We start from the raw sequence: 23,797 nt of genomic DNA, 5'->3' as shown, positions 1-23,797 counted from the left end.
CCTTTCCTTCCATCCCTCCGCTTTTGCTGTGACACCTGCTATCTGCTTATTCACTTGGCAAAAATTCCTAAAGATACCTTACAAAGATCCCGAGCACTCAGTGCTCCTGTGCATTTCTTCAGACATGTAGGATTGTATCTTCGGGCCCCTGAGGAGAGTTGTCCTACTTGAAGGCTTAGGAACAGTTGGTCTGTTTTCCATTAGTCACCTGTACCCTGACACCTTGATTATGGTACAGCTATGATCTTAAGAGGACTGTGACAGCAAGCGCCCCCAATTCCCATCACCTGGGTGTCATGCCCTGTGCAATGCCCTCCCTATGAACATGGCTGGGTCTTGAGATTCCTCCTAATCTAAGACTTCCTTGTAGGGGACAATAGAGAGATTGTCCTGGTGACTTTGAAGAAGGTAGCTGCCATGCTGTGAGGGGGAATGTGGCTGGGACTTAACAATGTCCTCCAGCCAATAGCCAGAACGAAAATGAGGATCTCAGTCTCCAAACTGCAAGGAACTAAATTCTACAAACAACCAGAGAGTCTGAAAGAGGCCCCCGAGCCTTGAAAATGTTTGCAGCTCTTGATTTCAACCTGCAACTCTGAGCAGTGGAGCTGGTTAAACTGGGCCCAGACTGCCCTCCCAAGGAACTGTGGCATAATTAATTGTGCTGATTTAAGCCACTAAATTGGTGCTCATTTGTTACACAGCAGCAGAAAACTAACACACACTTGTGTAGTTATACGTTTGTTATTTGTACATAAGGGGGAATCTATTCCATGACCTGCCTTTTTTCTAATATTCCAAGGATTCAATGTAATAGACAATTCAAATGAAGTTGACTTTTCTTATCTCCAGCCTCTTAATCTGGTCTCCCTTGGGCAAAAAGATGAAAGGATTGGATTCCTTCATGGAAAACTCATTATCTTCCTCCCATGATCTTCCAATTCTTTCTAATGAGAAAGTTTTGGCTAAGAATTTTAAAAAAGTGACCATTACTTATTATTAATAACACCTAGGAAAGTCAAGGTATTAACGAGAGACCTACAGATTATCTACTAAGGTTGAGGTTGGTTGTTACAATTCATGTCTTATTAAAGATGCCAAGACCATCCAGAGTCAATTTTTAAAATTTAGTTTTACAGAATAGTGACAATATACACGTGTTGACAATCAAATTGTACTTCAACTTCACCAGTTTCACTAAAGCTGTAGATTTAATGGAAATCCACTATGCTTGACTGAAATATATTGGGTTAATGCCTTTTTCTTTAAGGACACAAGCAGAATTTAAAATGGCGTTGTATTCATTTCACAAACGAGCTTTCCCTCGAGTGTGTCTCAGTGGGATGCGGACAGGTGCCACCGAGACAGGCATCTGTTGTCAGGAAAGAGAGAAGCCATGGGTTCAACAAAGTTAAATGGGGTTTCTTCAAACCAGGAGTGATCAGAGCTCGTTTTACGGAACTGAACGAGACAGCACATTGGCAAACGCTGTCGGGGAGGAAGCTAGCTGGAATCACCAAAGTTCTCAAAGGTGAGAGCAATTTCATTGTTTATGACTGATTCTACAATCGACATCACTCATTCAAAACTGAAAATACGTGTATCATACGACTTATATGAGTCACCCCTCGCCTGCCAAACCTAGCGAGGATTGGAAAGATTGAGGATGGAGTCTTATGTTCATAAAACTCTTAGCCCATTTGACTCCATGTTTGAATAGGGAAAGCCGTCTAAAATATCCCCTTCCTTCAAGACTGTTGGTGGGTGGCTTTCCAGTGAGCTTATGATGTAGAGGGAGCTGGCACGTCAGTAGTCATGCTTCTCAAGCAATTTCTTTGCTGAGTTTATTCATACGTGGGCTGGTCAGTTCTTACCGGGAAAATCTCTTCACTTCCAAGTTTCCTGTGTGATAATCAGGAGAGGCCACCAGCTCCATCCAGCGGGCCTATTCCCTTCAGTCCCTTAAACTAGCACTTCAGCTAGAAACATATCGTCATGATTTGGGAATGTTAATGAGGTAATATGTTCACAGCGGTTATCAGTGAGCCTGGCATGGGGGGCATCTTTAGTCTGCACAGAGACCTGGGAATGAAGACGGAAAGCAGAACATGAAAATAGCAGGGGATCTCCAGGGGCGCCTGGGTGGCTCAGTTGGTTAAGCACCGGGCTCTTGATTTCGGGTCAGGTCACGATCTCACGGTATGTGAGATGGTGCCCGGCCTCAGGCTCCGTTGGTCAGAATACGGAACATGAAAATATTAGAGGCGCTCCAAAGTTGGTCACTAGCCATCTTGAGAAATCATCCTTTCTCAGTGCAGATGGCCACAATAACCCATAACTCTCCCAGCCAAGTCACACTCAGGGGAATGGATTTCTCTAACTGGTAAAACAAGTTTAAATCTAACTTCCATCCAACTTTCCATGCATATGTATCATTTGACTCCCTCTGTAATGTGATCATCTAGTGGAAAAGTTTCTTCCAAATTTGCTCTTATCTGCGTTTACATAAAGCTGGCTTTTAATCAGTTCATGTTCCTTAAATAATCAGCTAAGATTTCATGCTCTAAAAACTAGTAATAAGAACATTCGTTTAATCTAAAACCCTCACATCATGAATGATATATTTGGAACATTCACTGCTATGGCCAAAGCCCTTCTGTCATTTCATCTCACCAGTATGGGAACAGTTAGAACTCTTGGGTGTTGCGGCTTTCCAACCTGGGATCCCATCATTAATGGGTCCGGGAAACAGAAAACATGTTTTATCAGCATCTTTTGCTGATAATTTAAATCACAAGGGACTGCATTTTTTTTCCTCTTCTTTTGGCCAATTTACTGTGGGAGAATAATTAATTCCTCAAATAAAGATCCTTAAATGACTTTCATTTTATAATTCAGATGGTTTAATTAGATTCCTGTTACCTTCTGACTATTTCCTGCCAGAACTTATGGTTAATGACCTAAATATCTTAAACCAAACATTTATAACATTTATATTTTTGAAATGAAGGGTCACAGTAATATTGCCCAAATGACATTTTCAACTAAGAACATAGTTATGAAAATAGAAGTATCATGTTATTCATCCATCCATCCATCCGCTCGTCCATTCATCCATCTCTCAAAAATCACTGTCGGGGCAGTTAGTTACACCACATGCTAAGCTACGTCTTCAGGATTTCAGATGTTAGCAGTGAAAATAAACAGAGGAGGTCCAAAGGAGACATGTAAGATTATACACCCACACCAACTACGGGTCACGGGAGTTTACATGCAGCAGGAACTAACCAGAAATCACACAAGCATCTAGTAACTAAAGGCAGTGTGGTCAGTCCCACGGGCCACTCAGCGTGAGATTCTGCGTGGGATTCTGCGTCGGACCGACTAGTCTCATCCTCAGGGTGCCGGCCTCGCAACCACAGCACCAGACGAGGGATGCACTCAACGCTCTAGTTGCCTTGAGCAACCAATTCTGGCTAAATTACCCATGCCTTCATGCTATAATGTCACTACTGATACAAAACAAAATGAAAACTCAAATGCAATCTTAGCTACTCGAAGAAAAGTTTCAAGTCTTGATCAGAGAAAATAAAAAGATCCACTAGTTGAAAAAGTTGTCAAAATATTGGGTATTTGTCCTTATTTTTTTTCTTAATACGGCTAAAAGTTTTTGTGCCCCAGTTTTATAAATGTTCAAAATATATGCACAGGGTCCCTACAGTAATCCTAATGAAAAGAGTAAAGTGCTAGGAGGGCCTGTCCAGGACATGTGGCCACAATTGATGGCCGCTTTCATACCAAGACCCAAGGCCTGGGTGGGTTCTCTGTCCTCCATCATTGTTCTATTGCTTTTCCTCTCAAAGCTGGGGGCGGTATTAACAAGAAGCCCCCCAGTGTCCCAGCGAAAGAGATGCATTTCCAATCTGAGGATAAAAGCCTTGTCCTTTCCTGCTAGAATCACCATCCTAGTTCAGTAATATAAATATACAGTGGCTTTAATATGATCTTTCCCAACTAAACTATCACAAAAGTGAATATTCTGTCTAAATGAAGCGACAACATCATAAGACAGTCATTTGTCTATGGCCGCTGTTTGATAGATTCATTTCTAAGATTTATAACTTTGTCTCTCAGATCTTAATTTAATGACTTAGTGATTTCTTAAGGGCTATAATTAAATCTACTTATTACTGACAATACCACTGATGGAGTACATTTTCTCTCTCTTTCTTTCTTTCTTTCTTTCTTTCTTTTCTTTCTTTCTTTCTTTTTAACCACAGCCAAAAAACATTTCTTGCATCTACTTTTTTGTTGGTGTTATTGTCTATAACCTAAGTTTTAGGCCACAATTCTGCTACTTTATGCCCCACTTCTCATGAGTTTCTCTCTAATTCCATCTCTGTGACAGTGTGGACAAGAGAAGATCAAGCCTATTTGAGTGGGGGTCAAGAGAATATTAACACTTTGTTGGGGCGCCTGGGCAGTTCAGTCAATTAGGTGACCATCTCTTGGTTTCAGCTCAGGTCATGATCTCACAGCGTGTGACTTCGAGGCCCACATCGGGCTGTGTGCTGACAGTGTGGAGCCTGCTTCGGATTCTTTCTCTCTCCCTGCCCGTCCCCCACTCACTCTCTCTGTCTCTTTCAAAATAAATAAATTTGATTTAAAAAATTAAAAAAAAAAAACATTCCAAGGAGGGAGTCTTTGCCACAAGGCTGGACAGCAAAATCCCTGTCTTTTTTCCTGCTTCCTAAACCTGGCCTTGATCTTGGCCACTAGGTCTAATGTGGCTATTTTCCCACAAACGAGGACTTCAGTGGGATTAAATATTCAAAATGTTGAAACCAAACTTACAAGGTAAACTTAAACATTTCTAGACTCGAATATACTTAACACATGGCAATGATACAAAACTGTTTATTAATCTGGAAATTTCCTATAAAAAGTAACTGTCCAAATCAATGTTTGAGGACTAAACAGCACTGTGGATTTTCATCTACTTAAATATGATGAGAAAATTATTCTGCTGTAAATTCCTAAAATATAAAATGCTGATTGGATCGTGGAGTGGGTAAACTCCCAAATCCATATTTCTAACCACAACTATTTCTAACCACAAGTATCCTAATGCATGCCGCATATCCATTTCCTAGTTTTTTGCCATACAAACCTTTCCCCTTTTTTATTTATTTATTTTTTTTTTAAATTTTTTTTTCAACGTTTTTTATTTATTTTTGGGACAGAGAGAGACAAAGCATGAACGGGGGAGGGGCAGAGAGAGAGGGAAACACAGAATCGGAAACAGGCTCCAGGCTCTGAGCCATCAGCCCAGAGCCCGACGCGGGGCTCGAACTCATGGACTGCGAGATCGTGACCTGGCTGAAGTCGGACGTTTAACCAACTGCGCCACCCAGGCGCCCCCCTTTCCCCTTTTTTGACACTATATAATATATAAAGAATTTTACAGGGCATAAATATATTTTATATGAAAATATAAAACCTCATGATGGGAGGTCACTTATTTGGAAGCTACTTGAAAGTTATCTGAACCAACAAATGCAGTTACAACTGTCTCATTCTAGAAGGTTGCTTCTTTAATAACGAGTGTTTCTTATTCAAAGCCATCTTTCATGCCTATGGAGAATGCCCCAGTTAAAATATTTAGAATTCTGTACTGTGGGTAACTTTAAAATTCATTTTTCTATTCTAGGACACATTGCAAAATTTAAGCAAGAATATTGACTTCTCTGTGCTTCAATTTCTATTCATTTAGGCAAAAAATTCTATAGGTTGGCAGAATAGAAATGTCTGCTCTCCCTAAACATGACTAAAGTATCTCTAAGTTGCTGAATTTTCTTACAAATATAAGCACACAGAAAAAGAAAATAAGTGATCCGTTAGGGTAAATGTAGACATCTGAGTTTTCTCTTTTACTGCGACAGGAATAACTTTAGTTTTCTTCTTTTTGAGGATTCCTCAGTATTAAAGGTTAGTTGGCTTTACTGCTCGATGAAATGTCCTGATCCACGTTTCGACAGAACACGTGAGGCAGGGGAGAGAGATGTGAGGCTTGTCCACACACATGGACAGGCAAGAATGACATCAGCAGGTGGAAGCTGAAATATTATCATAATTAAGATAGAGCTACAGATATAATATCTATAATTCCATAAAACTGCAACCAAATTAGTATGCAAGGCGATTCTAGTGTAAGAGATTTCATCCAGGGATTGGAACTGCCCCCCCCAGGACACGGAATCATCAGTGTTAATTGCATTTCTGTGGTTCCACGTTACCCAAAGTTAAAAGCCAAAGTCCCCAGCTTTCCAGGTATTCAGAAACTCAGGCCAACCGCCTTGCCCCAACCCCCCGGCCCTGTGATCTGTCTTGAGGACCCAGCAGCATACGCTGTGGCTTCAGACCCCTACGCCTTTGCTGCTGCCGCCTTCCCTGTAAGATGCTATTCTCCTAAATTTACCTGAAAATACTACTCTCTCCTTGGTGCAACCACTACACCCTGCCTTGGAAAGTGACGGATGAAGGACGCAGAACACGGTGACCTGTGTGTCAGCCCAGGGGGCTCTCTAGTAGACTGTGAGATTTGTGAAGAGGGGGCTACCTATTTCTCGTTTTCCCCTTCCTCGCCCCGCAAGGACACCTGTCATTTGTCACACAGCGGGTGCTCAGCCAGCATCGGACCTCCCAGCACCCCCTCAGTCAAACATGGCACTAACGGGCTCTACACATCAGGAAACAGGACAGTACCTGGGATTCTTTTTGATAACTTTTCCTCACTGGTGTCCAAAATCTTTAGAAATACTGGTGAACCTTCCAACCAATCAATAACATACAGACAGGTAATGATCGAGCGGCTGTGGTTCCAGTGAGGCAGGGGCCAGGAGCCCACCCAGCCAAGCACCCCTACCCCATTGCCACCTGCTGGGGCTCAGTATGGTGCCATTTGTCAAACACAGCAATGAGTGAATGTCACCCTCCATCTAATGACCAGTCATTAACTCATAGTGTCTGACCTTCGAGACACAAGTAAGAGAGCCGGCAAGAATACTTGGGATTAATTATTTCTATCCCTGACCTTACAACTTTTAATCTTTTTGCCTTGTTACACCGAATCGCCTGTGATCTCCAGTAGCATAGTGAATGCTGGCAGGGCTGACAGGAGCTCTTAGCTTTTTCTTGACTTTAATGGAAAAGCTTCTAATCTCTCACCACATAGTATGATGATATTTGCTATAACATTTTAATAGGTATTCTTCAGGTTATGGTTCTCCTGGAAGGTTAAAGCAGCTCTCATCCACGCTGTGTTGACTTTTATTTTAACTATTATGAGTGAATGCTGGATTTCATCAAACATTTCTTCTGCATCTAGAGAAATGGTTGTTACATTGTCCGTTAATCTTCATAACATAAAATGTCTTATTTACTAGATTCCCCACTTGATCACTGTCATATCCTGAAGACGCACATATGCATATAAGTGAAATGTAAATATTTACACAGGTATAATTTCTATTTATACTTAAGGCCTGACGAACTGACATTGGGCAAGAAGGTACAGTAGGCAGGTCACACAAAGGAAGATCTTGGCCAAGGGGGTGGGTGAGGGCTGAAATTCCACCCACATCCTCTCCTAAGCCATGAGCTTTGGCCCAGAGCCGTCTATACTTAGAGGAAGAGACATGGTTCTTTCCATAAAAACGTACTGGCTGCCAGCCAAAACCTGGGCTGTGGCGCCGTGACCCCCAGAAGGGGAAACGTGCTCAGATTCACACAAAGGCACCTTCCAAGTGAGCGGCGATCCTGGCTCTCAACCATTTCGTTCTTTTTTTTCCTTTTCTTAACATTTACTCGTTTTTGAGACACAGAGAGACACAGAGCGTGGGTGGGGGAAGGGCAGAGAGACAGGGAGACACAGGATCCGAAGCAGGCTCCGGGCTCCGAGCTGCCAGCACACAGCCCGACGCGGGGCTCGAACTCAGGGACCGGGAGATCATGACCTGACCTGAGGTCGGATGCTTAACTGACTGAGCCACCCAGGCTCTCAACCATTTCTAATCCTCAGAGCCGACACCATTTACCAAGCAGCTCAACCACTGGACGGGTCAGCCTGAGAGAAGTCGGGACAGAAGTCCTTGCTTTGAAACGGCCACGTGTCTCTGTCTACGCTCAGACTCCCCGCTATGTGCGAGCTGGCACCACTAGCTATGTAACCTCCAATGCCTCCTCTCAGAGGGGGGGCCCTGAGAAAGGGTGCCCAAATGTTTAAGTGAGGGTAAGAGACACGAATAAGATACTGAAGAAATGACTCTTCTCTGCATGCACACCAACGAATATGAGGACAGTTTCGGGCCTCTTGAGAGATCGCATCGTCTCTGCTTACTGGTACAAAACGTAACGGCTCTCCCTTGACCTGAAGGCCCCCAGTGCATTTCACATCATTCACTGAGCAGCTACTCTGCACCGGGCACTGAGAAGGTGCTGAGGATACAGCGGAGAGCCACAGAGACGGGCCATCTGCAAGCGGGAGCCTGGAGTCTCGCAGTGCCCTCCACAATGCAGCCCCGTGTCAGCCGGTGGACAGACCCCAGTCAACAAGCATCAGTCTGCTCTTCTTTACCTGCAGGCTCGCCAGTGATTTCGTCCTGAGATCCTTACAGGACGTGACTTACAATTAAAAGCCAAGCCCAGCCACCTGTTGGGATGAGCACTGGGTGCTCAATGTGACAATACATTTCATACATACATACACACACACACACACACACACACACACACACATACACACGCCAAGCAAATATCTCTCCTCCCCTGAAATGCAAATAAAATGCCAGCAAAGTGCCAGGATTATAAAACTTTCTTTCGTAACACTAGGTCTTGCTATAAATATTTATGCGGAAAGCTTGTCTTTTTTAACGTGAGTACTTATGCTAGAGATTAATTCAGATTCCTTGCAAACAAATGAGGCAAATGCAGTACATTTACAGTAAACTCGCAGCTGTACTTGGTGGGGCCTCCCTATGCAAATGTCAGCATAAAAGCAACAAACAGGGGGGGTGACGTATTTTGCTAAGGAACAAGCAGAAATGTCTGCTGGGAAAAAAGTTATAACTTCCATTAGTTACCTTTTTTTTTTTTTTTTTTTTTGCAAAGACTCAGGGAATAGGTACAAGTAAAATGGCAGAATTTTAAAAAATTAACAATTTGTATCAAGATGAAATAGGTTTCACTTGACCAGGCTCCTCTCATTATGCAGTGGCTTATGGGGCACATCTAAGAACAATGTGATCTATGAGTGCCCAGGGTGGCAAGACAGTTGGAGCCCAGAAACCTGAGAAGATAATATAAAATATGTGCACCCAAGTAAAAGCCTGCCAAACACCTTCACGAAGGCACACACATGGAATCAACATCTCCGGAACATCCTCAGAAATTGTGGTTTAGACCACACTCAGATACCACCTCACGCCAGTCAGAGTGGCCAAAATGAACAAATCAGGAGACTATAGATGCTGGCGAGGATGTGGAGAAACGGGAACCCTCTTGCACTGTTGGTGGGAATGCAAATTGGTGCAGCCACTCTGGAAAACAGTGTGGAGGTTCCTCAGAAAATTAAAAATAGACTTACCCTATGACCCAGCAATAGCACTGCTAGGAAATTGACCCAGGGATACAGGAGTACTGATGCATAGGGGCACTTGTACCCCAATGTTTATAGCAGCACTCTAAACAATAGCCAAATTATGGAAAGAGCCTAAATGTCCATCAACTGATGAATGGATAGAGAAATTGTGGTTTATATACACAATGGAGTACTACGTGGCAATGAGAAAGAACGAAATATGACCCTTTGTAGCAACGTGGATGGAACTGGAGAGTGTGATGCTAAGTGAAATAAGCCATACAGAGAAAGACAGATACCATATGTTTTCATTCTTATGTGGATCCTGAGAAACTTGACAGAAACCCATGGGGGAGGGGAAGGGAAAAAAAAAAGAGGTTAGAGGGGAAGAGAGCCAAAGCATAAGAGACTGTTAAAAACTGAGAACAAACTGAGGGTTGATGGGGGGTGGGAGGGAGGGGAGGGTGGGTGATGGGTATTGAGGAGGGCACCTTTTGGGATGAGCACTGGGTGTTGTATGGAAACCAATTTGACAATAAATTTCATATATTGAAAAAAAAAGAAATTGTGGTTTAGAAAATATAAGATCAAGCCCCATGGGCCAGAAATATTTCCACTGGCAGCTTACTGGATGGCAGGCGAAATGAGTCATCTGTTTCCATGAGATTCAAGTGGTAAAGGTGTTGGGTCCACAGGCAAATCTCTATCCTGTAGTGTAAACACTGAGGGCTCCTCAGTGGACATGGTGGGGGGCACTCTCGTAGTCCTCTGGACCAGAGGCAAGCCACCCTCCTATCACCCCCCAGCGCCCCCCTTCCCCCGAAAACACCAGATGCTCAGCCAATGCAGAGCCAGATTCTCTTGTCGGAGGAAACCGCTGGGGACCTTATTTGTACTCAAAGTCCCCTTGACCCCCGGTCTTCCTAAGTCTTAGTAACACTCAAATGACTTCTGCTAAAACAGTGATGTGGGCTTTTCCCAGAGAAAGCCATCCCATATACAGAAGACTTAATGGTTCCTTCCATTCTCTGGACACCTGTAGCTTGGATTCATCTCTGGCACTTTCTACCTGAAGTCAATGCCATTTGGTTGCTAGCCTCTTTCTCCTCCCAGGCTGAGAGCTCTTGGGTTCCAGGACAGCAACGTACCCAGATTCACACTTCACCCAGCCCGCATCCCAAGTGCTGGCTCAAACCCACAGTCACACGAGACTTGTTTGTTAAGGGGACACAGCTGGACCAGACTTGGGTTGGTGTGTATGAAGTGCACCGAGGGAAATCAGACAACATCTGATTAGTGGGAAGGTTGATGGTCTGGAAAGGACCTAGGGTCACTACTACATTGAATTCCTATTTACAGAAGGGAGCTCAAATATTGGAATCTGTGCCACTTTAGGAAATTCAGATTTTCTTTTCTAATTAGTTGCTCTGCATTAGTTATATGTACTCACGTCTTGCCTGTGGGGATCTGATAAGGTCTTGGAAGGTCACTGCCAAGTATAATCTAATATCAAAACCAATTTTAATGAACTTCATACACTATTACTGCAGGCAAACTGGTTTTCAGTGCTCAACTTGACTCATTTAGAGCAGCCTTGTAAAGCTAATTAGAAAGAATTTGAAATAATTTAAGAATAAGAACAAGAAGTAAAATGTTCATAAGCAAACATCATGGGAGGAAAAATTAAATGTGAAATAAAGGCAGTCCCACTGAGCTGTGAAGAATCTCTATGAAAGAGAAGACCAGCCACAAAATACGTTCTGCTGTAAACGACCGAGGGGAAACCACAGAGCAGACAAGGGCGATCGGATCCACAAGAACAATCACTTCATTTGAAAAGACGTTGACAATATTTCCCCAAGTTGCCACCACCTTAAAAAAATTAATACACGAATTTAATAACTAGCTTTATCTACCCCCTTATCCTATGCTCTGCTAGATACTGAGGATACAATCATGAATAAAACACGTATCGTGCCTGACTTTAAAATCTTAAAATATCCTCTTTTTTGGTTGTTAGTTCGTTTAAAAACAAATTAGTTCATCTCGTATTAGTGGGATGGGACTTTCCTCTTCGAAATAAGACTAAACCCAAGTTTATATAACATATTTTGGGGCAATGCTGACCTTAAATTTAAACTTTTAGGTTGAGGAACATGCATCTACTAAGGTTGAACCAATGGCTGTGGGACAAGAATGTACTTCAGGATAAGGACCACACACGAACGTGCCCTCACATATTTGCATCCATAACATTATGCATGCATTACAATTAGACAGCTTCTATCTTTCAGATAGTAAAACCAACATGACTCTCTTTTTCACTGCAAGGAAACATAATTGGAAACGTGATGTAGCTGAAATGTCTGAGGTCACTGATGGAGTTGTGCTGTGGAAATACCAACCCACGAGAGTCAGTCCATCTCCAAGCTAAGCTCCCACTCCATGTCAACCTGGCCAGATCCCGGCCACCCCTTGTGGGGCCCTTGAACCATCCTCTTGCCTCCTCTTGACCCTTTGGTTCTTCGTCATTGTTCCATTGCCATGTCTGACTTGGTCCTTATGTTCCAGCCATGGGATTTATATTCTTCTTCCTGGGCTAGGAAGTCAGCTCTTGGAGGTTAGGAATTTTATTGCACATATCTGCGTATCTTCCCTAGTACCTAACACGCTTCTTCACACACGGTAGGTAATCTTTTTTGCCAGTCCGATCTACAGATGAAAAGCTCCGAAAGTTCTACAAAGGATAGGATGGCGGACATGAATCGGTGACTGAAGTCGCTGAGAGTTTTCTTTTCTGCCACGTGTAAAACTATTTAGAAATTAACAATATCACAGCAGATTACACCAAGCATTAGAGAAATTAATTATCAAAGGAGACTCATGGAACAGGCACAGATGGCAAGGCCTTATCACTAAAAGCCATGAGCAGTTTCGAGATAAGAGAGAGAAATCAATTAAAGAAGCCTCATAACGGAAACTGCCTGGCAAACATCAGAGGGTTCCTCTTGATGTCTGGATCCCATCTGTTTGCCCTGCTATTTTTGTCTCTTCCTCTTTTGAGAGGCTATGGTTTCACAGACGCAGAGCTTGGATAATTTCATAAGGTAGATCCCCCAGCTTCCTTCTCTCCGCCATTGCCATTTCGTCCTCCCATACCATGACCCTGGAGTTCCTTCGAAGACTACTTCCGAATAGTCTCAAACGGGGCCAATTTCCCGGGACCAGGATAGAGTGGGAACAGATGTGGGAAATGTTTCACATCATGACAGAAGCACGACGCCAAATGGCAGTGTGTGGGATGTTACTTTCTCACGCAGCACGGCTTAGAAAATAATGCAAGAATGCGACACGGTACAAGCCAGTTCTATCAGAGCAAAACATCTAAGCTTTCCCCAGCCCCCGACAACTTAAAAACTTTTTTTTTAACTTTATTTTAGAGCAAGAGAGTGCACAAGTGGGGGAGGGAGGCAGAGGGCCGGAGAGAGAATCCCATGCAAGCTCCAGGCTGAGACTGGAGCCTCACCTGGGGCTCGATCTCACGACCCTGGCATCATAACCTGAGCCAGCATCAAGAGTCAGATGCTCAGCTGACTGAGTCACCCAGGCGTCCCTTTCCCTGGCAACTTCTGAAGGCTCCCACACATGTCCTGGTATTTCTATTTAAAATTGTTCAAGAAAAAATTTAAAAGTTCACAGGAGCCCCTGACAGTCTTCCTTGTAGTCACATACAAGGGTTCTGACGTGGGATCTAGTCCTTCAACATTTTAGGATGGCCAAAGGGACAACACTTGGGGAGGAAGGATCCCATGGCATCTGTGAAAAAGTCAATGTTTTCAAACCATTTTTTCATCTTCCAATGCCTGTTGCTTCCTTCCCTCGCTTACTTAATTACAAGTCGCTTTGAAAATTATTATGTATGTGAATTGTTTTAACAGCCAAAATTATACATTTAATAATTCCATTGAGGGCGCTCAGATACAAGTGATACAAAAGCGGGAAATGCAAATCTGAGGCAAAACACAAATTAAAACATATTGTTGATATAATTAAACACGCACGTTACTTCTCCAAAAGGAAGGGCTGCCTGCTGTGAGCCAGACCAAACGACAAGGCCAGTGTGATCAAAACTCAGTTTAAAATTCTCTGGCTGCATTTCTGGGCCTCTGACTACTCCTGCAACACACCCCCTCCCTGCTAGTGGAAACGGGAATCAAAGTACACTGTGAACAACTTCGTCCACAAACAAGAATAAGGCAACGAGCAAACTGGTACGGAGACCATTTGGGGTTAAGCTTCACAAATGAAGCCTTATTCCTAAGTTTTGACCAGGGACGGTGATTCCCTTATTCACCCTGCTATCCCCAGAAGCCATCACTGGGTAGAAGTTTAATATTCATTAAATCCCGGTGGAATGAAAATGGGTAGGGGCGTCTGGGTGGCTCAGTCAGTTAAGCATCTGACTCTTGATTTCAGCTCAGGCCATGATCTCACGGTTTCTGAGTTGGGGCCCCGTGTTAGGCTCTGTGCTGACAGCGTGGAGTCTGCTTAGGATTCTCTCCCTCTCTCTCCCCTGCCCCCTCAAAATAAATGAATAAACTGGAAAAAAAAAAAACAAACGAAAATGGGTAAAAAACTCAAGCTGCTTACATTCTAGTTACATCAGTGTGAGTTGGAGAAAACATCTATTAAGACCGTGACGTATGTGGGTCTTGCCAACCTGAGTAAACCCAAAGAAGAACGCACGGCAAGAGACACAATCAATTAAGTAAATGGCGAAAGCCTCTGAGCAAAGGAATTTCTCCCCAGGTTTTTGTTAGCTTGTTCATGAACTTGATTTTAGAGCCTTTTAGAAATGAGTCAGCTGAGGCAGTATGTCCACCTGTAAAGTGGAACCTGCAATGGGCCGGATCCCTGCTTCTCTCCAGTTCTTCCGTAAGTCAGCTGAGTAGACCCACAGGCTCAGACTGGGATGGTGGGGTGGACAGAATGTTCTACTCATGCAGCCACAGAAACACAGCCCCGGAAACACAGCCCCGGCCTGTGCAGTAAGGTCTGCACTGAAATACAAACTGTCCAAAGTGGAGGCAGACGGAAGTATCCAAAGACGCAAATAAATGCAAGAGTCCATCCCCAATGCTACCAAATCTGCACCACCACCACCACCCCCCCCCCCCCACACTGGCCAGGAAGCCCTCAGCTCCCGATCAGAGGGACAGCATCAGAGCACATCATTTAGAGGCCAACTTGGCTGGACAATGCAGTTAGTTGCTTTTTAAAAACCACGAACAAGCAATGCTTGCTCATATTCCAAGAGAACGTTCTCTTCAATTGCAGGACAAACGCTTAATGCAAGTAGACGCAGACAAGGTGAGCTACAGAAATTGACCGCACGGAAGGACACCACACTGACTCATCGACCCCGGAAGCTTTCTCTCTGGATAATCCATGATTAGCCCGAAAGCATCAGCAAGGCTATAGTCAAAGACTGGAGATGCATCAAACAGCTCGCTGTTTTAGAGGAACTTCTATTAAGACTTTATGTTATATAGTCACATCTCAATTTTTTTTTAATGCTTATTTATTTTTGAGAGCGAGAGACAGAGAGAGACAGACAGACAGAGCTCGAGTGGGGGAGGGCCAGAGACAGAGAGAGACACAGAATCCGAAGCAGGCTCCAGGCTCTGAGCTGTCAGCACAGAGCCCGACACGGGGTTCCGACCCATGAACTGAGAGATCGTGACCTGAGCTGAAGTCAGACATTTAACCCACTGAGCGACCCAGGCGTCTCTACAGTCACATTTAGTTACTCGTTTGGTAGCAGTTACAAATCTGGCATCATTTACAACGGAGACCTGGGTTTCCCATAGCTGAGAATTGCTACGCCTTTTAATGTCTGTTCTGGATGGAGAGCGTATTCACACAGACCTACAAAAGACCTTTGGACCCATGGCCATTTAATGGAAATTCTTAGGACTGGGACCAGGACATTGTTTCCATATGTAAACTAAGTATCTTAATGTCAGGCATTGGAAAATCTTTATCACGGAATTCACTGGCAAACTGTAAAGAAAAAAAAAATATGTATGTGTGTGTCTCCTTTATCTAAATCCCTCCTACAGCAAAAAATCTCTATTCCTAAAGCCTCTCCTTCCAATTAACTTTGCAATCACTGCATTTGAATTATTATAGGTGGAGACAAACCCGATTGTTTTGGAAAGTCAAAGAAATCTGTGCAACAGACTCTCCCAACACTATAAATAAAACATTTTTGTAAAATACTCCAGATCTCCATACCAATCGCCATTTCCAGGGGTTGTAGATGATAATTTATACGTCCTAGAAACAGACTTGATGGATTAATTCCTATAATCCATCATTTTTCTTTTCTCCCCATCTGCATCATGCACCATTCTTAAACTCGATCACTGAACTTTCAGCACTAAATTTCAGAAAACTTACTCTTCTGTGGCCACCCGCCAAACCACCTGATCTTGTGTACTGATACTAACTTTGTCCAAATGCTCAACTCCCTTGGAACAAAATATGGCATTTTTGCTCTGACAATCTTTCATATTTGCAAGCCTTTCACGGAGCTATCTTGTAACAAAAGAAAGCAATTTTTGCATTCCCATGCTAATGAGGGTGTAATATCAAATTTCAGCTAGGGAGATCAATCATTTCTCTGGGGAAGGATGTTTGGAAATACAAGTGAATGCATTTTAGGAGCACAGTGCAATACAAGATTTCATGCTGTGACCTTCTTCATGAAGAAGGTCAAGGTCCTTTGTTGAGCCTTTGTGGATCACATGAACATTTTAGATTTTTGAGAGAGAGAGAGAGAGAGAGAGAGAGCGAGAGAGAGAGAGAGAAAGAGGGAAAGCATGAGTGGGAGAGAGGCAGAGAGAGGGAGACACAGAATCGAAAGCAGGTTCCAGGTTCTGATCTGTCAGCACAGAGCCCGATGTGGGGCTTGAACTCACGAACCGTGAGATCATGACCTGAGCTGAAGTCGGACACTGAACTGACTGAGCCACCCAGGCACTCTGAGCATGCCTGTTAATATTGTGAAGTGGTCTTAAGAACAGGATAAGAAGCAGGAAGGCTCCCTCCCTCTCCGTCCTTGAGGATCTGGGATTTGAGGGGCTTCCCAGGAGGAGGAGGAAGAGAGGCGGGAGCAGGCACACCAGTTAAGATGATTTTGACTCAAACCAGCTAAAGTCATGGGGCACTTGGATCTCACATATCAGACAGTCCCCAGCATGGGGGTGGCGGGGGGGAGGGGCAAGGCAGACGGGCACACTGGTGCCCCCAGCTCTGCCTCTCTGCCACGCTACTGCAGTCCCTCTGCTCCGACCTGGTGACCCCCCTCTGGCTGCCAGCAACTGGGGAGAAACCTTCCACCTCCCCCCACACGAGTCTCCAGAGGAGGAAAGGAGCCTCCCTTCCTGCATCTTGTATTGACGGAATACAGAGACCTTTCCCAGGACCCCCTACCAGCTTTCCCCAAGGGAAGAACTGGTCCACATGATGGGAACCACTGAGCTAGATAAAAAACACCTGCTGGGAAACAAAGTGGAATCTGCCCCATCAGTAGCATCCACAGCCCTCTGAGGTCTGGAAAGTTCCAGAGTCCACAGGACCCTGGAAGGCAGGGCTGATCCCCAATTAGTGGGCAGCCACATCCGAATTCCCGTGCCCGCTAGCCTGGTATGCTCAGGATTTGGTTTCACAAAGTCAGCCGTAGCGGGTACTTTTGGGGCCCACATTGTAGCCCCCACTCCATGATCCCAGCTGCAGGCATGGTGGCAGCATCCACCGGGGGCGTGGCCTCACTTCCCGTGACTTTCTTTCCCCATTAAGGTCTTCTCGGAGGTCTCCGGGGACTACCGGGCTTGGGGGTGTGCAGCCCGGATCATCTCTCTGCCGAGGGGAGCTCAGGAACCCTGCTGCTTCTGAGAGCCATTGTGCAGTCTTCTCAGCCATCCTGGAGGGCCTCCCCCCGGCTCTTCTCAGCAGCGACCTTGAAAACAAACCCTCGTACGGCTTTTCTCTTCTTCCCTCTAAGCCCCCCTCCTTCATCTCACGTGTTGCTGTAGACTCATCTCCAGCATAAACTATGTGATCGAGCTCTATTTTAAACAGAGCTCAGGCTTGCCCCCCTCAGCTCCCACCTCCATGGTGCGGAACACAAATCAAAGCGACGGGTGGCAGTCACCTTACGTGTTTCAGAGGCTTTGAAGAACTTTGTCGTTTTCATGCACTCAGGTCAGGGCTCGGGGTGCCCTGCAGTCCCACATTTGGCACCCAGGCTTTGCACTGTCCTTCTACAGGGGCACTACTCACATTTTTAGATGATCTTTAACACCCCCTTAAAATTATGCAGTATACAACCTGCACAACTGTATACAGTGGTTTTGGAGGATAGGTATTAGAGTGTGCACCTCCCCCAAGCATTTGGATATCTAGTCCTCCCCTAAGAATCTAGTCCCTCTGGACCATATGCACTCTCAAGAAGCCACCAAGGGTCATCTGTTGTTTTCAGTAAGTGATAGAGGAGGGCTTCTTTGAGCTTTAGCTTGAATGATTCACTTTATCAAATTCAGTCGGGCAAAACAGATTTCTATAAGCACATGGGTGTTTATGGTAACATCAGGAAAACTGCTTTTAAACTTTACCCTTCCAGATTATTTTTCAAATATCAGATAAGGCTACAGAATGCCGCTGGGACACATGCGGGTCATTGATACGAAAGCCAGCCTGGCCGGGAATCTGGCCGCCCCTCGTAGGAGCTGGGCCATCACGTCCCTTGGTGTCTGTCATATCTCCATACCTATAAAATGGTTATTCTAACAATCATGCCACATCTCTGGTTCACTGGCAGGAGTAAAAAATAAAGTCCCTAAGAAGTTGTTCAAACAATGCCTGGCCTGTAGAAATGATCATGGTCATGACGAGGATGACGAGGATAGGAAATACCGTTTTTCTTTATGAAAGTTCTATATGCTTTCCGTTGAGCTGAAATCAACTATTTTACTTAATTTTATCGATTAAATTTTATATAAGAAAATTGTTTTTTTTTTTAGAATTATAAAATGGCATGTTCATAAACAATGGGCAAAACTAGGTGTATGTGTACGAGCTGTATATAGTTGTATATAAAACCAGTTGATATAACTAGCTAAAACTCGTGGTATCCCTTAGACAGGCCAACGGGCGTAGGAAGGAAGCAAAGATTCCAGACTCCTCGATAAGCAGCCCACGCAGGGAGCCCAGGCGCGAGGTTGTAGGATACAGTCAGCGTCAGCAAATAAACGTGCGGGAATGGATCTTGGCCCAAAGTGAAGGAACCCCTTAACACACATAACACTGTAAACTGGCAACGTCCGAACACCTGCAGACTCGTCCACACGGGGAGTACACAGCACACGGGGGCCAAAACCAAGGAAAAATGACGGAACGAGGGGAAAACCTCTCATGCAGCTCCTCATAAAAACGTGCCTGTCGGGGCGCCTGGGTGGCGCAGTCGATTAAGCGTCCGACTTCAGCCAAGTCACGATCTTGCGGTCCGGGAGTTCGAGCCCCGCGTCGGGCTCTGGGCTGACGGCTCAGAGCCTGGAGGCTGTTTCCGATTCTGTGTCTCCCTCTCTCTCTGCCCCTCCCCCGTTCATGCTCTGTCTCTCTCTGTCCCAAAAATAAAATAAAATAAAATAAAATAAAATAAAATAAAAATCCATTTAAAAAAAACGTGCCTGTCTTCCACGGCAGAATCCGCATAAGCACCGTTCAGAAATGGGGACACACTAAACACGAGCCCAAAGGACACTAACAAGCACCAACCAACAAGAAGAAACTTAAAACTACTCGTGCCTGTTCACAAGTTTAGTTTCCTCTGCTTTACGTTTCTTGTCGGTTGTAGGCAGAGAGGACATGCGAGCAGTCCATTCGAACAGAAGCAGGTGCCCTTGCCAGGGGGTGCTGATTCTCGTGAAGACGTTCTAGTACTAAAAAATAAACAGGGCACTAGAGGGAATTTTATTAATTTAGGAGGAAAGGAGAGGAGTCTTTCCAACAAGTCTGTTTCAATCTACCTCGTTTCCTGGGTCGGGGGGTGAAATAAGCTTCTGCCAATTAATCTCACAGTTCTTGAGCCAGGGTTTTCTGAGGAGGCCACAGCAACCGGACCTTTGCAGCACCTCAGTGCTGAGACGACTTGGACTGGGGTCTTTGCTTGGCCAAAGGCAGGGCTTCTGGTACGTAAATCGTTTTACCGGGGCCCCATGTTCTCATTTGGAAAATCACCAAAGTGTGAGATGACAGTTTTCAAAAACAGTTTCCTAACTCCTGTGTGCCACACAAAACTGAGGTATTACTGCCATTATTTTCTTAGATCGCAACCTATTTAAACTTCCAATTGCCAGGTTTCACCTGCTCCTTAATTTATCTATAGTGCCATTATTTGGCACAAACATTTCCAATATGTTCTATCAACTTTGATTAACCTTCACAGAATCCCTTTGACAGGGTGTATTGATCTTCATGCCTCTCTTCTTGACCTTCAGGGTCCTCCTTCGGCCGGCTCTTTTGTATGTAGGAAATACATGCTCTCCTCTGCTCCCTGCGGAGAGCATAAATCACAGCTTTTGGTCCATTGTTTTACGCTTTCTATGATATTTCGGTAATAAATACAGTGCTGGCAGGCGCTAAGTCTGCTCCCGTCTTTGAATTATCTTTGTTGCACCTGACCCCGTCTTCAGCTCTAATCTTTCACACCTCTGCTAAAACCTTTGAGGAAATTTTGAGTTACATTAACTTGAGAAGCAATTCTATTCATAGGACATAACGTCGCATGTCTTTCTTCCTTCCGTGTGTTGTAATCTTCGGCCCCAGCATAGAATTAAGACGTGCGTTAGATGTTTAGCTTCAGGTAACGGCCATGGTCATCGGAATCTCCCACGGATGCTCTCACGGTTGGGTGAGAGAACCTGATCACGGCTGACCAACAGAGACGGATACAACAGACACGTAAGGACAAAAGGTCCTCTTTCTTTGAAGATAGGCTTTGTACTAAATAAAAGTAAAGAAAAACAAGGTCCTATCATTTATCGTCTAACATCCGGCAAAGAAATCAGGCACACGGAGTCCTGTCGTTCTGTGTGTGTCAGCGGGCCCGTTCTCAAATGCTGCTACAGGAACCCACCAGCCACGCGCTACTGGCCAAGTTCACTCATCTTTCTCAAGTTGAGTCACCCACCTCCAAGTGAGGTAATAACGAACACTGCCCCGCAGGAATACAGGGACAATACACACAATACGTTTTCATCGCTCTTAGTGTCGTTTATGGCACGCAGTAGGCGTTCAACAAGAGTTCCTTATTTTATTGTGTAACACAGGACGTCAGCTGATCACAACATACCTAAATAACAACTCCGCTCTGCTCGCTCATACTGTCATTTCAGTCCTTTATTTGACATGACGAAGTTAGCATTCGTTTTTAAATATTTACGTATTTATTTTAGAGAGAGCTGAAGCGGGGAGGGGCAGAGAGAGAGAGGGAGACACAGAATCCGAAGCAGGCTCCAGGCTCGGAGCTGTCGGCACAGAGACCGACGCGGGGCTCGAACCCACGAACCGTGAGATCGTGACCTGAGCTGAAGTCGGACGCTTCACCAACTGAGCCACGCAGGCGCCCCTGAAATTAGGATTTATGAGGACTCGATCTAACGATTATTACAGTTCCTAGTTATTATCCAAAAAAAGGCGAAAAATGAAATGAAAATAGGCCAAAGATAAGTAACCCCAAAATGGGTACTCTAAAGTGGTCTGGCTAACTATTTTCAATTAAATAATTACAACTCTGAATTGTCAGGGCACTGACGTGATGTGGGCTTAAATCCTGGCGGTATAACTGTCCAGATACTGTCACCCCTCAGCCTACTTCTCACGGGTGGGATGGGAGAAGCCACCATAAAGGTGACAATTTATCCTGGGGTCCCTGCCTCTCTGTAGACAGGCTCAGTACCCTCGGGCAGGTCCCCTACCTATGTAGTCTCATGTCCCTCACCCACAAACATGACCATAGTAAAGTCACATCGGCAGGGCTATCGTAAAAGAACCAAACAGAAAGCATCTGGCTGTCAGCGGGTATGCAATAAATATCACTGTTTCTCCTTTCTCTGCACCACCATCCCGGGTTCCTGCGAGCATTTTACAAGATTTCAGTCTACCATAACATGCCTAAATAATAACTCCAGTGTGTTTAATTATAGCTTCCTGTCAATAATTCACTTGAAGTTAACTGGTAAGTTAAAATTTGTAAGACTTGATATAATAATTACCATTATGGTTCCTAGATAGTATCCAAACAGGTTAGAAATAAAACATAGCCAGATATAATTAGTATAAGATAATAACATTATAGGGATTAAGTGTCTGACTCTTTCAAACATTTTTTTAATGTTTTTATTTATTTATTTTTTATTTTTTTTTTAACGTTTATTTATTTTTGGGACAGAGAGAGACAGAGCATGAACGGGGGAGGGGCAGAGAGAGAGGGAGACACAGAATCCGAAGCAGACTCCAGGCTCTGAGCTGTCAGCACAGAGCCCGATGTGGGGCTCGAACCCACGAACCGTGAGATCATGGCCTGAGCCATGAGTCAGATGCTCCACCGACTGAGCCACCCAGGCACCCCGCTTAAGCTCTTTATAAACGTGATTACTGAAGTCAATTTGCAATATGATAATGAATTGAAATGTTTACTGAGCTCATTATATTGAAACGTTTTGGAATGTAAAGAGCCAAGATGGTTTCCCAGCTGATAAGATAAATCCTGATTTGTGAGTGGAGATCCCGGCCTCAGAAACTGAGGCAGCAGAAACAGGAAATGATGTATTTCAGCAGAGAATAAAGCTACCTCATTTAAATTGTTTTCCTAAAACGAGGGAGTGTCCACAGATTTTCCTTTGACATTTTAACACATAATTTTTTAAGTTCCAGCGTTTGAAATATCAATAAATGCATCCTTTTAAACTGGCACTAAGATTCTTCCTGGCCAATATTTAGTCCAGGCCAACCTGGAAAGAAGTGCTTCTCTAATCAGTAACCGCTCCTATCAAAGTTACTGCAATATTTGCCAGTGTGAAGGGGACGGGGTCTAACCGCAAATCCCAGTAACGGAAATCTCCCTGGGTTGGGCATATCTGAGAAGATGCTCACACCCTCTTCCTCTCCCTGAATTTTCCAAGGCTATCTGCAGGGTGTGGATTTTGCATGGCACAAAACAAGTTGTACCGCAGCACAAAATAACGTCCCTCAGCCTCACGAACCAAGGTTAGGAAAGCAACGCAAAGAACGACTGGAAAGATCAGCCAAACAGGACCTTCTGGGGCCAAACTTCTCCCCCAGAACATCCCCACCCACCACGTGCCCTCCGTGGTGCCAGCGCCGGGGGAGGGCGAACGAGGTGGAAAACCAGCAGCCCTGAGCACTCAGTCGTTCTTACACACGGCACAAGAAAAGCAACGATAGGTCTTTGGAAAGGTGCCCGCGCGAGTGGAATTTTATTAGAGAAGGTAGAGTGCTAAAGGAAATATGACCTGCTAAGGCCGAAGAAAATCAAAACCATAGGTTGTCTTGTATTCCCTCTGAATCGGCACCATTGTGCTCTGACAACAGCTGCACAAAGTTTCCCAGCCCTCAGAGTGCCTCAGGTTGATCCTGCATCCTATACGTCGGTGTGGAGACCTTATGCCATTTTCCCCAACGAAATATCGTGGGCAGAGTCAAGCAGACTGGAGCTTTTGTCATAACTCAGAAATCAGAACTGAAAACACCCCAGGGCAGTTCATCCCATAAGCGAAGCTTTAATTCAAGAAGCCTCCCAGCTGCTATGACTTTCCAGTATTTCCTCCAAACATCAACCAGAGAAACTTAACACCATTCACAGCACCTAGTACGTGCAGAGTATCTAGGGCCTGGGCACGTCGTGTTCGCAGGGCGATTCCTGTTTGCAGAACTTCTAGTGTCTGTTGAAAATCGACTGTCTGCAGACTATCTGGTATGTGAGAGCATGTTATACCTGTGGAACGTGTAATGTGTGCAAGCCATCCAGTGCCTAGACATGAGGTTTACAGAGCATGTAGTTTGCAGAACACCTAA

At 44.5% G+C, this 23,797-nt stretch overlaps 1 protein-coding gene across 7 annotated transcripts in view; it reads right to left on the bottom strand.

Annotated features, from left to right (window-relative positions):
- The window catches only part of SEMA5A (semaphorin 5A), a 481,312-nt gene that overhangs the window by 41,881 nt on the left and 415,634 nt on the right, over positions 1-23,797 (bottom strand). The gene's annotated exons all lie outside the window — the stretch shown is intronic.

This window comes from Prionailurus bengalensis, chromosome A1 (assembly GCF_016509475.1).
Source record: "Prionailurus bengalensis isolate Pbe53 chromosome A1, Fcat_Pben_1.1_paternal_pri, whole genome shotgun sequence".
Taxonomy (NCBI): Eukaryota; Metazoa; Chordata; class Mammalia; order Carnivora; family Felidae; genus Prionailurus; species Prionailurus bengalensis.
The sequence above is the reverse complement of the archived record's forward strand: the minus strand, read 5'-3'. Positions and strand labels throughout refer to the sequence as shown.